The sequence below is a fragment of the Salvelinus sp. IW2-2015 genome, unplaced genomic scaffold (assembly GCF_002910315.2).
Source record: "Salvelinus sp. IW2-2015 unplaced genomic scaffold, ASM291031v2 Un_scaffold4743, whole genome shotgun sequence".
Taxonomy (NCBI): Eukaryota; Metazoa; Chordata; class Actinopteri; order Salmoniformes; family Salmonidae; genus Salvelinus; species Salvelinus sp. IW2-2015.
The window spans coordinates 20,043-33,448 of record NW_019946012.1 but is presented as its reverse complement, the minus strand read 5'-3'; the positions used below and the strand labels follow the sequence as shown (position 1 = coordinate 33,448).

Below are 13,406 nucleotides of genomic sequence, written 5' to 3'. Positions count from 1 at the left end.
CCTCCCTACCTCCAGTCTGGAACCCCCCCTCCTCCCTACCTCCAGTCTGGACCCCCCCTCCTCGCCTACCTCCAGTCTGGACCCCCCTCCTCCCTACCTCCAGTCTGGGACCCCCCCTCCCCTACCTCCAGTCTGGACCCCCCCTCCTCCCTACCTCCAGTTCTGGACCCCCCTCCTCACCTGGACCGCCAGTCTGGACCCCCCCCCCCCCCCCCTCCCCTACCTCCAGTCTGGACCCCCTCCCTACCTCCAGTCTGGACCCCCCCTCCTCCCTACCTCCAGGTCTGGGACCCCCCTCCCCTACCCAGTCTGGACCCCCCTCCTCCCTACCTTCCAGTCATGGAACCCCCCCTCCCCTACCTCCAGTCTGACCCTCCTCCCGTACCTCCAGTTCTGGACCCCCCCTCCCCTACCTCCAGTCTGGGACCCCCCCTCCCCTAACCTCCAGTCTGGACCCCCCCCCTCTTCCCTACCTCACACGTCTGGGACCCCCCCTCCTCCCTACCTCCAGTCTGGAACCCCCCTCCCCTACCTCCTAGTCTGGACCCCCCCTCCTCCCTACCTCCAGTCTGCGTATGAACCAGGTCGTATTTTTAGTCACATTCCAGGAGCTGGACCCTCTCTAGCAGCGACTCCATCTTTGGATTCAGACTGTTTCATGGCGCTCTGCACCTCCTGCTGGAGCAGACCCTGTACCTGGGGAGAACACACACCTGGTTAATAAACACCTGGTTAATATTACACACACACCAGACCCTGTACCTGGGGAGAACACACACCTGTTAATAAACACTGGATTAAATATACAACACCCACACCGACCCTTGGACCTGGGGAAACACACACCCTGTTACATCCACACACCAGGCCCTGTACCTGGGGAGAACGCACACCGGGTTAATAAACACCCTGGTTAATATACACCACACACCAGACCCTGTACCTGGGCGAGAACACACACCTGCGTTAAATACACACACCAGGCCCTGTACCTGGGGAGACGCACACTGGTATAAAAAACCTGGTTAATATACACACCACACCAGACCCTGTTACCTGGGGAGAACACACACCTGGTTAATATACGCACACACCTGCGTGATTACGCACCAGACCACACCTGTACAAGGACACCCACCCCTGTACCAGGACACATCCCTGTACCAGGACACACCCTGTACCCAGGACACACCAGACCCTGTACCAGGGACACACCCTGTACCAGGACACACCCTGTACCAGGGACAGCCACCACAGAACCCTGTACCAGGACACACCAGACCCTGTAACCAGGAACCACACCCTGTACCAGGACACACCAGACCCTGTTACCAGGACACACCCTGTACCAGGGACACACCCTGTACCAGGACACACCAGACCCTGTACCAGGACACACAGACCCTGTACCAGGACCACACCAGACCCTGTACCAGGACACACCAGACCCCGTACCAGGACAGAACCCTGTACCAGACACACCATACCCTGTACCAAGACACACCAGACCCTGTACCAGGACACACCGTACCAGGACACACCAACCCTGGTACCAGGAACACGCAGACCCTGTACCAGGGACACACCAGACCCTGTACCAGGACACAACCAGACCCTGTACCAGGACACACCAGACCCTGTAACCAGGACAACCACCAGACCCTGTACCAGGACACACCAGACCCTGTACCTGGACACACCAGACCCTGTACCAAGACGCACCAGACAGAACCCTGCTACCAGGAACACACAGACCCTGTTGTACAGGACACCACCCTGTACCAGGACACACCACACCTGTACCAGACACACACACCCTGTACCAGGACACACCAGGACCCTGTACCAGGGACACACCCGTCCAGGACACACCCACCACCCTGTTACCAGGACACCACCACACCCTGTACCAGGACAACACCAGACCCTTGCTACCAGGACCACACCCTGTACCAGGACACACCAGACCAGACTCGTACCAGGACCACACCAGACCCTGTACCAGGACAACACCACACCCTGTACCAGGGACCACACCAGGAACCCTGTACCAGGACACACCAGCAGACTCTTGTACCAGGACACACCAGACCAGACTCTGTACCAGGGACACACCAAGACCCTGACCAGGGACACACCCTGTACCAGGACCACACCAACACCCTGTACCAGGACACACCAGACCAAGACCCCATGTACCAGGACACACCAGACCCTGTACCAGGGACCACACCCCTGTACCAGGGACACAACCAGACCCTGTACCAGGACACACCCTGTTACCAGGACACACCCAGACCCTGTCCAGGACACACCAGACCCTGTACCAGGGACCACACCAGACCCTTGTACCAGGGACACACCAGACCCCGTACCAGGACAGGACCCGTACCAAGGCCACACCAGTACCCGGTACCAAGGACACAACCAGACCCTGTACCAGGACAACACCCTGCTACCAGAGAACACACCAGACCCTGTACCAGACACACCAGACCCTGTACCAGGACACAACCAGACCTGACCAGGACACACCAGACCCTGTACCAGGACACCAACCAGACCCTGTACCAGGACACACCAGACCCTGGTACCCAGGACCACACCAGACCCTGTACCTGTACACACCAGACCCTATACCCAAGACGCACCCAGACCAAGACCTTTACAGGACACCACCAGACCCCTGCTACAGACGACACCCTGTACCAGGACCAACACCACACCCTCTGTACCAGAACCACACCACAGCCCTGGTTGTACCATGGACACACCTAGACTCCCTTGTACCAGGCCACACACCCGTGTTTATTACCAGGACACAACACACCCACCCAGGCTGGTCTGTATCGCAGGACACACCACCACCCTGCTACAGGACACACCAGACCCTGTTACCAGGAACCACACCCCTGTACCAGGACACACCAGACCAGACTCTGTACCAGGGACACCACCAGACCCCTGTGTACCAGGCCACCAACCACCAACAACCCAGTATCCTGCGTAAGACACTCCACAGTACCCTTTGTACCAGGACACCAACACTCAACGACAACCACGACGCGGGACTCTGTACCAGGACACACCCAGACCCTGTACCAGGACACACCCTGTACAGGGACACACCACACCCTGTACCAGGACACACCAGACAGACCCTGTACCAGGGGACACACCAGACTTTGTACCAGGGGACACACCCTGTAGCCAGGACACACCAGACCCTGTACCAGGAACACACCCTGTACCAGGACACACCGGACCGTTGTACCATGGGACACCCCTGTACCAGGACACACCAGACCCTGGTTACCAGGACACACCAGACCCTGTACCAGGAAACACCAGACCCTGTACCAGGACACCACCCTGTACCAGGACACACCCCTGTACCAGGACACACCAGACCCCTGCTACCAGGGACACACCAGACCCTGTACCAGGACAACACCACACCCTGTACCAGGACACACCACACCCTGTACCAGGACACACCAGACCCCTGTTACCAGGACACACCAGACCCTTGTGACCAGGGACACAACCAGACCCTTACCTGGACACACCAGTACACCTGTACCAAGACGCCACCAGACCAGACCCTTACCAGGACACACCAGACCCTGTACCAGGACACACCCTGCACCAGGACACACCAGACCAGACTCTGTACCAGGGACACACCGACCAGACTCTGTACCGAGGACCACACCAGACCAAAGGACTCGTCCAGGAGACACACCCAGACCTCTGTTACAGGGACACACCCATGTACCAGTGAACACACCACACCCTGTACCAGGGACACACAGACCAGACCCTGTACAGGACACACCAGCCCATGTACCAGGACACACCCTGTACCAGGGACACAACCAGACCCTGTACCAGGACACACCCTGTCACCAGGACACACCACAGACCCTGTAACCAGGACACACCAGACCCTGTACCAGGACACACCAGACCCTGTACCAGGACACACCAGGGCCCTGTACCCGGACCACACCAGACCTTGTACCAGGGACACACCAGACTCTGTACCAGGACCACACCAGACCCTGTACCAGGGACACACCAGACCCTGACAGGCACAGACCTACCAGCCAACCCTGTACCAGGACACACCAGACCTGTACCCAGGACACCACCTGACACCCTGTCACCAGAGACACCACCACACCCTGTACCAGGCACACCCACACCCATGTAACCAGGACACACCACACCCTGTACCAGGAACACCACCAGACCCTGTGGACCAGAACACCAGACCCTGTCCAGGACACACCAGACCCCTGATACCAGGAACACCAGACCCTGTACCAGGAACACACCAGGACCCATGTACGGACACCACCAGGACCCTGTACCAGGACACACCAGACCCTGTTACCAGGACACACCAGACCCTGTACCAGGACACACACCAGACCCCTGTACCAGGACACACAGGACCCTGTTACCAGGGACAACCACCAGACCCCTGTACCGACACACCAGACCCCTGTTGACACAGGCAGACTTCCAGGACCCAACTCAGACCTTTACAGCAACACCAGACCCTGTACCTAGGACACACCACACCCTGATACAGGACACACCAGACCCTGTACCAAGAGACACCAACCAGACCAGACCCTGTACCAGGACACACCAGGACCCAGACCACGTGACCAGGACACACCAGACCCTGTACCAGACGACACACCTTGTACCAGGATCACACCACCCTGTACCAGGAAACACCAGATCAGACTCTGTTACCAGGACACCACCAGACCCTTGTACCAGGACACCACCCTGGTACCAGGACACACCAACACCCTGTACCCAGGACACACCAGACCCATGTACCAAGGACACACCAGACCAGACTCTGTACCAGGGACAACCAGACCCTGTACCAGGACACACCCTGCTACCAGGACACACCAACACCCTGTTACCAGGAACACACCAGACCCTGTACCAGGACACACCAGACCCATGTTTACCTGGACACACCACACCCTGTACCAGGACACACCACACCCTGTACCAGGGACCACCACCCTGTACCAGGACACCACCACACCCTGTACCAAGGACCACACCAGACCCAGACCCTGCTACCTGGAACACACCAGACCAGACCCGTTACCTAGACACACCAGGGACCCTGTACCTAGACACACCAGACCAGACCCTGTACCTAGACCAGACCAGACCCTGTTACCTGGACACACCCTGCTACAGGGACACACCAGACCCTGGTACCTAACACACCAACCAGAACCCTGCTACCTTAGAACAGGACCAGGACCCCTGTACTGGACACACCCTGTACCAGGACACACCAGGACCCTGTACCCAGGACACACACCGCTGTACCAGGACACACCACACCCTGCTACCAGGACACACCAGACCAGGACCCTGTACCAGCGACACACCAGACCAGACCCTGCTACCAGACCAGACCCTGTACCAGGACAGACAGACCCTGTACCAGGGACAGACAGACCAGACCCTGTACCAGGACAGACAGAGCCAGACCCTGTACCAGGACAGACCAGAGCCGTGTTGACCAGGACACACCAGACCAGACCCTGTACCAGGACACACCAGACCAGGAACCCAATTGTAACCAGAACACACCAGACCACTTCAGCACACCAACCCTTGTGCCAGGACCACACCACACCAGACCCCTGTGACCAGGACACACCACAACAGAACCCAACTGTAAACCAGGACACACCACACCAGACCCATGTTACCATGGACACACCACACGCAGACCCTGTACAGGACCCAACCAAGAATCGAGACACACCACATCAGACCCTGTATCACAGGAGGCACACCACAGACCAACCCTGTACCACAGGACACACCACACCAGCACCCACTGCAATACCAGGACACACCAGACCCTTACCAGGAACACACCGAGACGCCTGTACCAGGACAGCATCCAGACCCATGTAACCAGGACACACCAGACCCTGTACCAGGACACCACCAGACCCCTGTACCGAGACACACCAGACCCTGTACCAGGACACACCATTACCCTGTACCAGGACACACCAGACCCTGTACCAGGACACACCAGACCCCTGTACCGGGACACACCACACCCTGCTACCAGGACACAACAGACCCTGATTACCAGGCCACACCAGACCCTGTACCAGGACACACCAGGACCCTGTACCGGGACACACCAGACCCTGTACCAGGACACACCAGACCCATTGTACCGGGACACACCTGAGGGCTGTGTTTCAGCAGGACACCACCGTACCAAAAAAAAAACATTCCCACAACAGAAAGCCAATGTAAGAGTCGCGACCAACGGGAATATGACCAGACTGCTTACCTTCATACTTGGAGAAATCTTGGTTGGCTGGTCAGAGTCAGGTGACCCAGCGTCATGCTCTCTGGTCCTCTTCCTCATCCTGGTAAGAATGAAGACAGAACGGTTCATTCTACACGAAACCAACAATTACATAACAGTTCTGGGATGGTTAATGGACTATATTTGAAATATGTAAACTATACTGGAATAAAAAATATTTTTTTTTAAAAACCCGCAACATGCAACAATTTCTAAGATGTTATTGAGTTACAGTTCATAGAAAGAATATCAGCCAGTTTAAATTAATAAAATGGCCCTAATCTATGGATGTCACATGACTGGGAAGGGGCATAGCCATTGGTGGGGATCCAGGCCTAACCAATCAGAATGAGTTTCCCCCCTCCACCCAAAAAAGTGATTTTATTATTACAGACATAAATACTCAACAATGCTCAACACTAATAGGGGTGAAACAAATTTGGGCAAACATTTAAGGAAAAAGCTTTCTGTGCGTACTAGAATCTAAATTACAGATTGCCATCTATTCCTCTCGTTGTCTCCTTATGCCATAGTTTTGTACATCGCAATTGTCATTAGAAAACACATTTTGTTGCAAGCTTGTCAGCCATATCAGCTATGTTTTTAAAAAAAAAGGCAGTAAATTGATGTTGAATTACCTGTTTTTGCTGCCAGACAAGGCTCCTCTGAAAGCCAGGTGTATCAGTGGTAAGGTGAGCACCGTTTGTTTACCGTCATAGTACAATTAATGTATGGTATACCCCCCCCCCCCCCACGCCTTGGCCTATACGGATTTGACGCGAGCGAGAGAGAGAACATTATTTTAAGATAGCGAGCCCTGATCCCAATAACTCGACTGCCTTCAGCGCGGAGAGAAAGGGACCTGACGATACGAATCATCACCATACGTAGGGGCCAATATGTATATGTATCGCGATTCGATACTGTGATTTTATTGCGATTCGAGGTTCCGAAACATATTGATCATCGTGTCTGATCGGCTATGAAAAGTCAACTGACATTTAACTCCTGAGGTGCTGACCTGTTGCACCCTCTACAACTACTGTGATTATTATTATTTGACCATGCTGGTCATTTATGAACATTTGAACATCTTGGCCATGTTCTGTTATAATCTCCACCCGGCACAGCCAGAAGAGGACTGGCCACCCCTCATAGCTGGTTCCTCTCTAGGTTTCTGCCTTTCTAGGGAGTTTTTCCTTTTTCCTAGCCGCCGTGCTTCTACACCTGCATTGCTTGCTGTTTGGGGTTTAAAACTGGGTTTCTGTATAAGCACTTTGTGACATCTGCTGACGTAAAAAAAAGATCTTTATAAATAAATGTGATTGATTGCTGCCGAAGGACAAGAGAGAATCATGAGAAAATGAGTTGGAAATAACTAAAAGTGATACATGGAATATTTAAAAAGGTACAGACACCGTAAATGACTTGGTAACAGGAAACACATGGATCTCCATCACAGAATGTTGAACTGACCAATGGAGATATTTTTCAAATTACATGAAACTTTAAAAGTTTCATATCAAGAAATTTCGATTTTTTTTAAACTCTTTTGGACATCAGAGTAATCTGGGGGGGGGAACCACTATCTGAGTCAGAAAATTATATATGATCGGTATGATATAAATCTAGAAGAGAAAGAAACGCACACCTGTTTAGGCGAGGTGCTGGCTAGCGGAGTAGAAAACTGTAAAATAAAAGGAGAGCCGCACACTCTAGGAGCTCAGATGCAAAAAATGTAATTACCAACGTTTCGACAGGCAAGCTGTCTTCATCAGGGTATAATCACAAACCCTGCGGGATGACTCGTTTATATAGTGTCAAAAGACACACAGGTGTCTGTAGTCATGGACAAGAGTGGCCTAATATCATTGGTTAATTCTCCAATATTAAAATGGCATACAAAGAGCAGCATACAAAAAAACAAATGGATAGCATACGATCATAGACTCACTTTAGACCACATAAGCCCACAAACAACCACAATGGCAAAGTCACAACAATCACAAGAATGGCTTCAGATCAAAGTCCACGTTGAGACCGAAAGGAGCAAAGGGTCTTTAAGTTAAAGATCCAGGCAGCATCTCGTTTTAACAATAAATGATCAAGGTCACCTCCCTCTCGGTATGATATAAAACCTTACAGATAAATATATAATAATAATATATAATATAATAATTATAATAATATAAATAGCCCATTCAACCGACAATCTCTTTGGGGAAGAAAAATATGAACTTCTGGAACCAAAACTTAAAAAGATGTTGGCACAAGATGGAGGGAACGTTGGAACATAACTAACGAAACTACAGGTAACAAAAAWAAAAAGTACGCTWAAATCAAGTATAAACTAATGTATAGAATTTATTACAGACAAGAGACAAAATTCACATACTTCTACACCACGACGGCAGAGTCATGGCTTTTAAGTGTAAAACTAACCAATGACTCAATAACCCAATGCCTTCTGGGAATGTTGTAAAGTGCAACGGTTATGGGCGGAGTTAGGAATTTGGCTGTCAGAAGTATTACAATGTAAAATGTACTTTTTTTAAATCCGTCTGTCTGGATATTTCGAGACATGACATATGAAAGTGCAGTGAGATACCCAATGGGGTTTGGACAATACTTTTCTCGTCAATCATCTTCCAAAAAAAAACGTAAACTTAAAAACTGGGGATGGGAACCCATATCTCCTAAATGAAAACATGTCGTCACATGGTAGGATGGGGGATGGGACCCATATCTCCTACATGAAAACATGTCTGTCTCATGGTAGGATGGGGGATGGGAACCCATATCTCCTAATGAAAACATGTCTGTCTCATGGTAGGATGGGGATGGGAACCCATATCTCCTGAATGAAAACATGTCTGTCTCATGGTAGGATGGGGGATGGGAACCCATATCTCCTGAATGAAAACATGTCTGTCTCATGGTAGGATGGGAACCCATATCTCCTGAATGAAAACATGTCTGTCTCATGGTAGGATGGGGGATGGGAACCCATATCTCCTGAATGAAAACATGTCTGTCTCATGGTAGGATGGGAACCCATATCTCCTGAATGAAAACATGTCTGTCTCATGGTAGGATGGGGGATGGGAACCCATATCTCCTGAATGAAAACATGTCTGTCTCATGGTAGATGGGGATGGGAACCCATATCTCCTAACTGAAAACATGTCTGTCTCATGGTAGGATGGGGGATGGGAACCCATATCTCCTGAATGAAAACATGTCTGTCTCATGGTAGGATGGGAACCCATATCTCCTAACTGAAAACATGTCTGTCTCATGGTAGGATGGGAACCCATATCTCCTAACTGAAAACATGGCTGTCTCATGGTAGGAATGGGAACCCATATCTCCTGAATGAAAACATGTCTGTCTCATGGTAGGATGGGGATGGGAACCCATATCTCCTGAATGAAAACATGGCTGTCTCATGGTAGGATGGGAACCCATATCTCCTGAATGAAAACATGGGCTGTCTCATGGTAGGATGGGAACCCATATCTCCTAACTGAAAACATGTCTGTCTCATGGTAGGATGGGAACCCATATCTCCTAACTGAAAACATGTCTGTCACATGGTAGGATGGGAACCCATATCTCCTGACTGAAAACATGTCTGTCTCATGGTAGGATGGGGGATGGGAACCCATATCTCCTGACTGAAAACATGTTCTGTCTCATGGTAGGATGGAACCCATATCTTCTGAATGAAAACATGGCTGCCTCATGGTAGGATGGGGATGGGAACCCTATCTCCTGACTGAAAACATGTCTGTCTCATGGTAGGATGGGAACCCATATCTCCTGACTGAAAACATGTCTGTCTCATGGTAGGATGGGAACCCATATCTCCTGACTGAAAACATGTCTGTCTCATGGTAGGATGGGGGATGGGAACCCATATCTCCTGAATGAAAACATGTCTGTCTCATGGTAGATGGGGGATGGGAACCCATATCTCCTGAATGAAAACATGGCTGTCTCATGGTAGGATGGGAACCCATATCTCCTGAATGAAAACATGTCTGTCCATGGTAGGATGGGGGATGGGAACCCATATCTCCTGAAGAAAACATGTCTGTCTCATGGTAGGATGGGAACCATATCTCCTAACTGAAAACATGTCTGTCTCATGGTAGGATGGGAACCCATATCTCCTAACTGAAAACAATCCTGTATAGCACATTGTGACATCTGCTGATGTAAAAAGGGGCTTTATAAATACATCGGATTGATTGTCATGCTAAAACAGGAAAGGGCCTTCCCAACTGTTGCCACAAGAGTTGGAAGGACAGAATCGTCTAGAATGTCATTGTATGTTGTAGTATTAGGAAATCTCTTCACTGGAACTAAGGGGCCCGAACCAATGAAAAACAACCCCAGACCAAAGTATTCCTCCTCCACCAAACTTTAAAGTTTGCATTGGGACAGGTAGCGGTTCTCCTGGCATCCGCCAAAAAACCCAGATTTTTCAGTCAGACTTCCAGATGGCGAAGCGTGATTTATTTCTCCAGAGGACGTGTTTCCACTGCTCCAGAGTCCAATGGCGGCGAGCAATAAGGCAACTCTGGCAAGGCAGAAATTTAAGGAACCGAAACCTTTGCACGTTTTGAAAGTGTTTATGTTCATAAACATGATCTRCACAATGTTGTTGACATTTTGCAGTTTCGTTTCTATGGTCACGGAACAACACGTTTTTTTTTAATGGGTGGGCTGTGGACTAATAAATACCAAGTTTGTTACCTAGCTGGCRGGCTAACAACATTTGCAAGTTAGGTAACTRCTACTTTCCATATGCGCCCCAAATTGGACTCGAACCAGTCACACTCGAAGTACCGTTACCTATCGCTCCACAAATACCGTGGCCTTTACCGTACAAGGAAAACAACTATTTTAAGATCTCGGAGATATTTCACACCGGTTACACCAAAACAATTCTGGTTTAAGATACATACATATGTACATTTGCACAAAAATCCTCCCTCGGTCTAGCTCACTAACATAACCTTGCAATCGGGATGCAGGAAAAACTAACGTTAGCTAGATAACGTTACATGTCTACACGTTAACTAGCTACGGCACTAGCATCTCACAATCGCTCCAACATTTCCAATGAATTAATAAAAATAATTCCAGATTAGAAAACGTGACACAAACCTGTCTCGATCTTTTAAAATAAAGCAGAAGCTTTTAAGGTTTTCAATGTTTTTTCTCTGCAGGGGTTTCTTTCTTGTCAAGTAACTAGCTCCGTTAGCAGCTACCGAAACAGGAGGAAAACAGAGCGCACCGAGACCGGGCTTCCGGAAACTAACCCATCAGTAAATCTCGAAGAATATCGCGGGAACTTTTCAAACATCTGGCGTGACTTGGTGGGGTTTGAGACCATTCATTTCTCTGTGCTTGATGTGAAGTCACATAGATTTACATKACAAAATGTATTCATTGGCAATATATTAACATCCTCAACGATACACGTAGTAATAAACAGATTAGGAATATTGTTTGTGATGCTAGCTACATTTCCCTCAGCAAAAAATGTTTTGGTCGAATATCTATGGGGATATACAATGGGGGAAACCATGGGAAATGGCTAACATATTGTATCTGTAACAAGGTATAGGAAGTTTAATTTAAAATGTTACACGGAATCTGTTCTGTAAAACGTGTTTTGGAAAGATTCAAGCTGAATATAATTGTGATAATTTATATAATTCTGATTTCTGTGGAATGGAGAAGGTATCGAACCATTTTTCATTTGTTTTTTTACCTGTATTTATAGTATAATTTTTGGGATTGACGTACAGAACTTTGTTACAAAGAAAACCGGTTGTACAATTTTAATGGTTTTTGATATAATGATTTATTTCAGAAATTTTGACATTGAGAAAAATGTAGTATATTTAATTCAACTGCTAATAATACTAGGGGACATTTCACATCCACAAATGCCATATGGTCTAATTCAAAAACGTTTTTTCACTATAGAATGATTTAAACCTAACTATGGAAACTATTTACTTAAATGAAAACAAAACGTTTGTAGTATGCTTGTTTGCCTCTTTTGTTTGTTGTATTTGTTTGTAAAATCAAACATATATATTTTTTAAGACAGTAACACGAAAGGGGTCGTTTGAGGGGGTAAGGCTGGAGCAAGACACACACACACACACACACCACACAGACACACACCACACAGACACACACACCATACAGACACACACACACCACACAGACACACACACCACACAGACACACACCACACAGACACACACACCACACAGACAACACCACACAGACACACACACACACACAACACCACACAGACACACACACAGACACACACACACACACACACACACATACACACACCACACACATACACACAGGAGCTTGGTATCGTGTCGGTGGTGACAGTCCACCCCCGTATAATGGGGATCATCACAGCGCCAGGGAGCCAGGCAGGAAGGACCCCTTGAGGGTATCACCCAAGACTGTTAGAGCTGACCCGATGATTGCCTGACTGGAATGGCTGTTTCTCCGTTTAATACCTGTCACTGTAACAGGAGGTGGGGGGAGAGAGAGAGAGAGAAGAAAGAGAGAGAGAGAGAGAGAGAGAGAAGAGAGGGAGTGGTAGAAAAGAGGGGGAGGGATGGGGATGGGATGGAGATAGAGAGAGATGGGGTGGGATGGGGGGATACCGAGGGAGGGAAAGGGATGAGGGTAGAGAGAGATGGGGAAGGATGGAGAAATGGGGAAGACGGTGACGGAGGGAGGGAGGGAGGGAGAAGGTGAGGGAGGGAGAGAGGGAGGGAGGGAGGGAGGAAGAAGGTGAGGGAGGGAGAGAGGGAGAAGAAGGAGGGATAGAGGGAGGAGGAAGAGGGTGAGGAGGGAGAGAGAGAGGGAGGGAGGAAGGGAGGAAGAAGGTGAAGGAGGAGGGAGGGAGAAGAGGGAGGGAGGGAGGAGAAGGTGAAGGAGGGAGAGAGAGAGGGAGAGAGGGAGG

The 13,406-nt window shown here is 49.8% G+C and overlaps 1 long non-coding RNA gene across 1 annotated transcript; it reads right to left on the bottom strand.

Annotated features, from left to right (window-relative positions):
- Positions 1–561: 561 nt before the first annotated feature.
- Positions 562–11,718, bottom strand: LOC139026422 (uncharacterized). Its single transcript, XR_011478193.1, has 3 exons — positions 11,564–11,718; positions 6,371–6,449; positions 562–696 (listed from the first exon to the last, which is right to left on the bottom strand). It is a non-coding gene; the product is annotated as an uncharacterized lncRNA (long non-coding RNA).
- Positions 11,719–13,406: the final 1,688 nt, after the last annotated feature.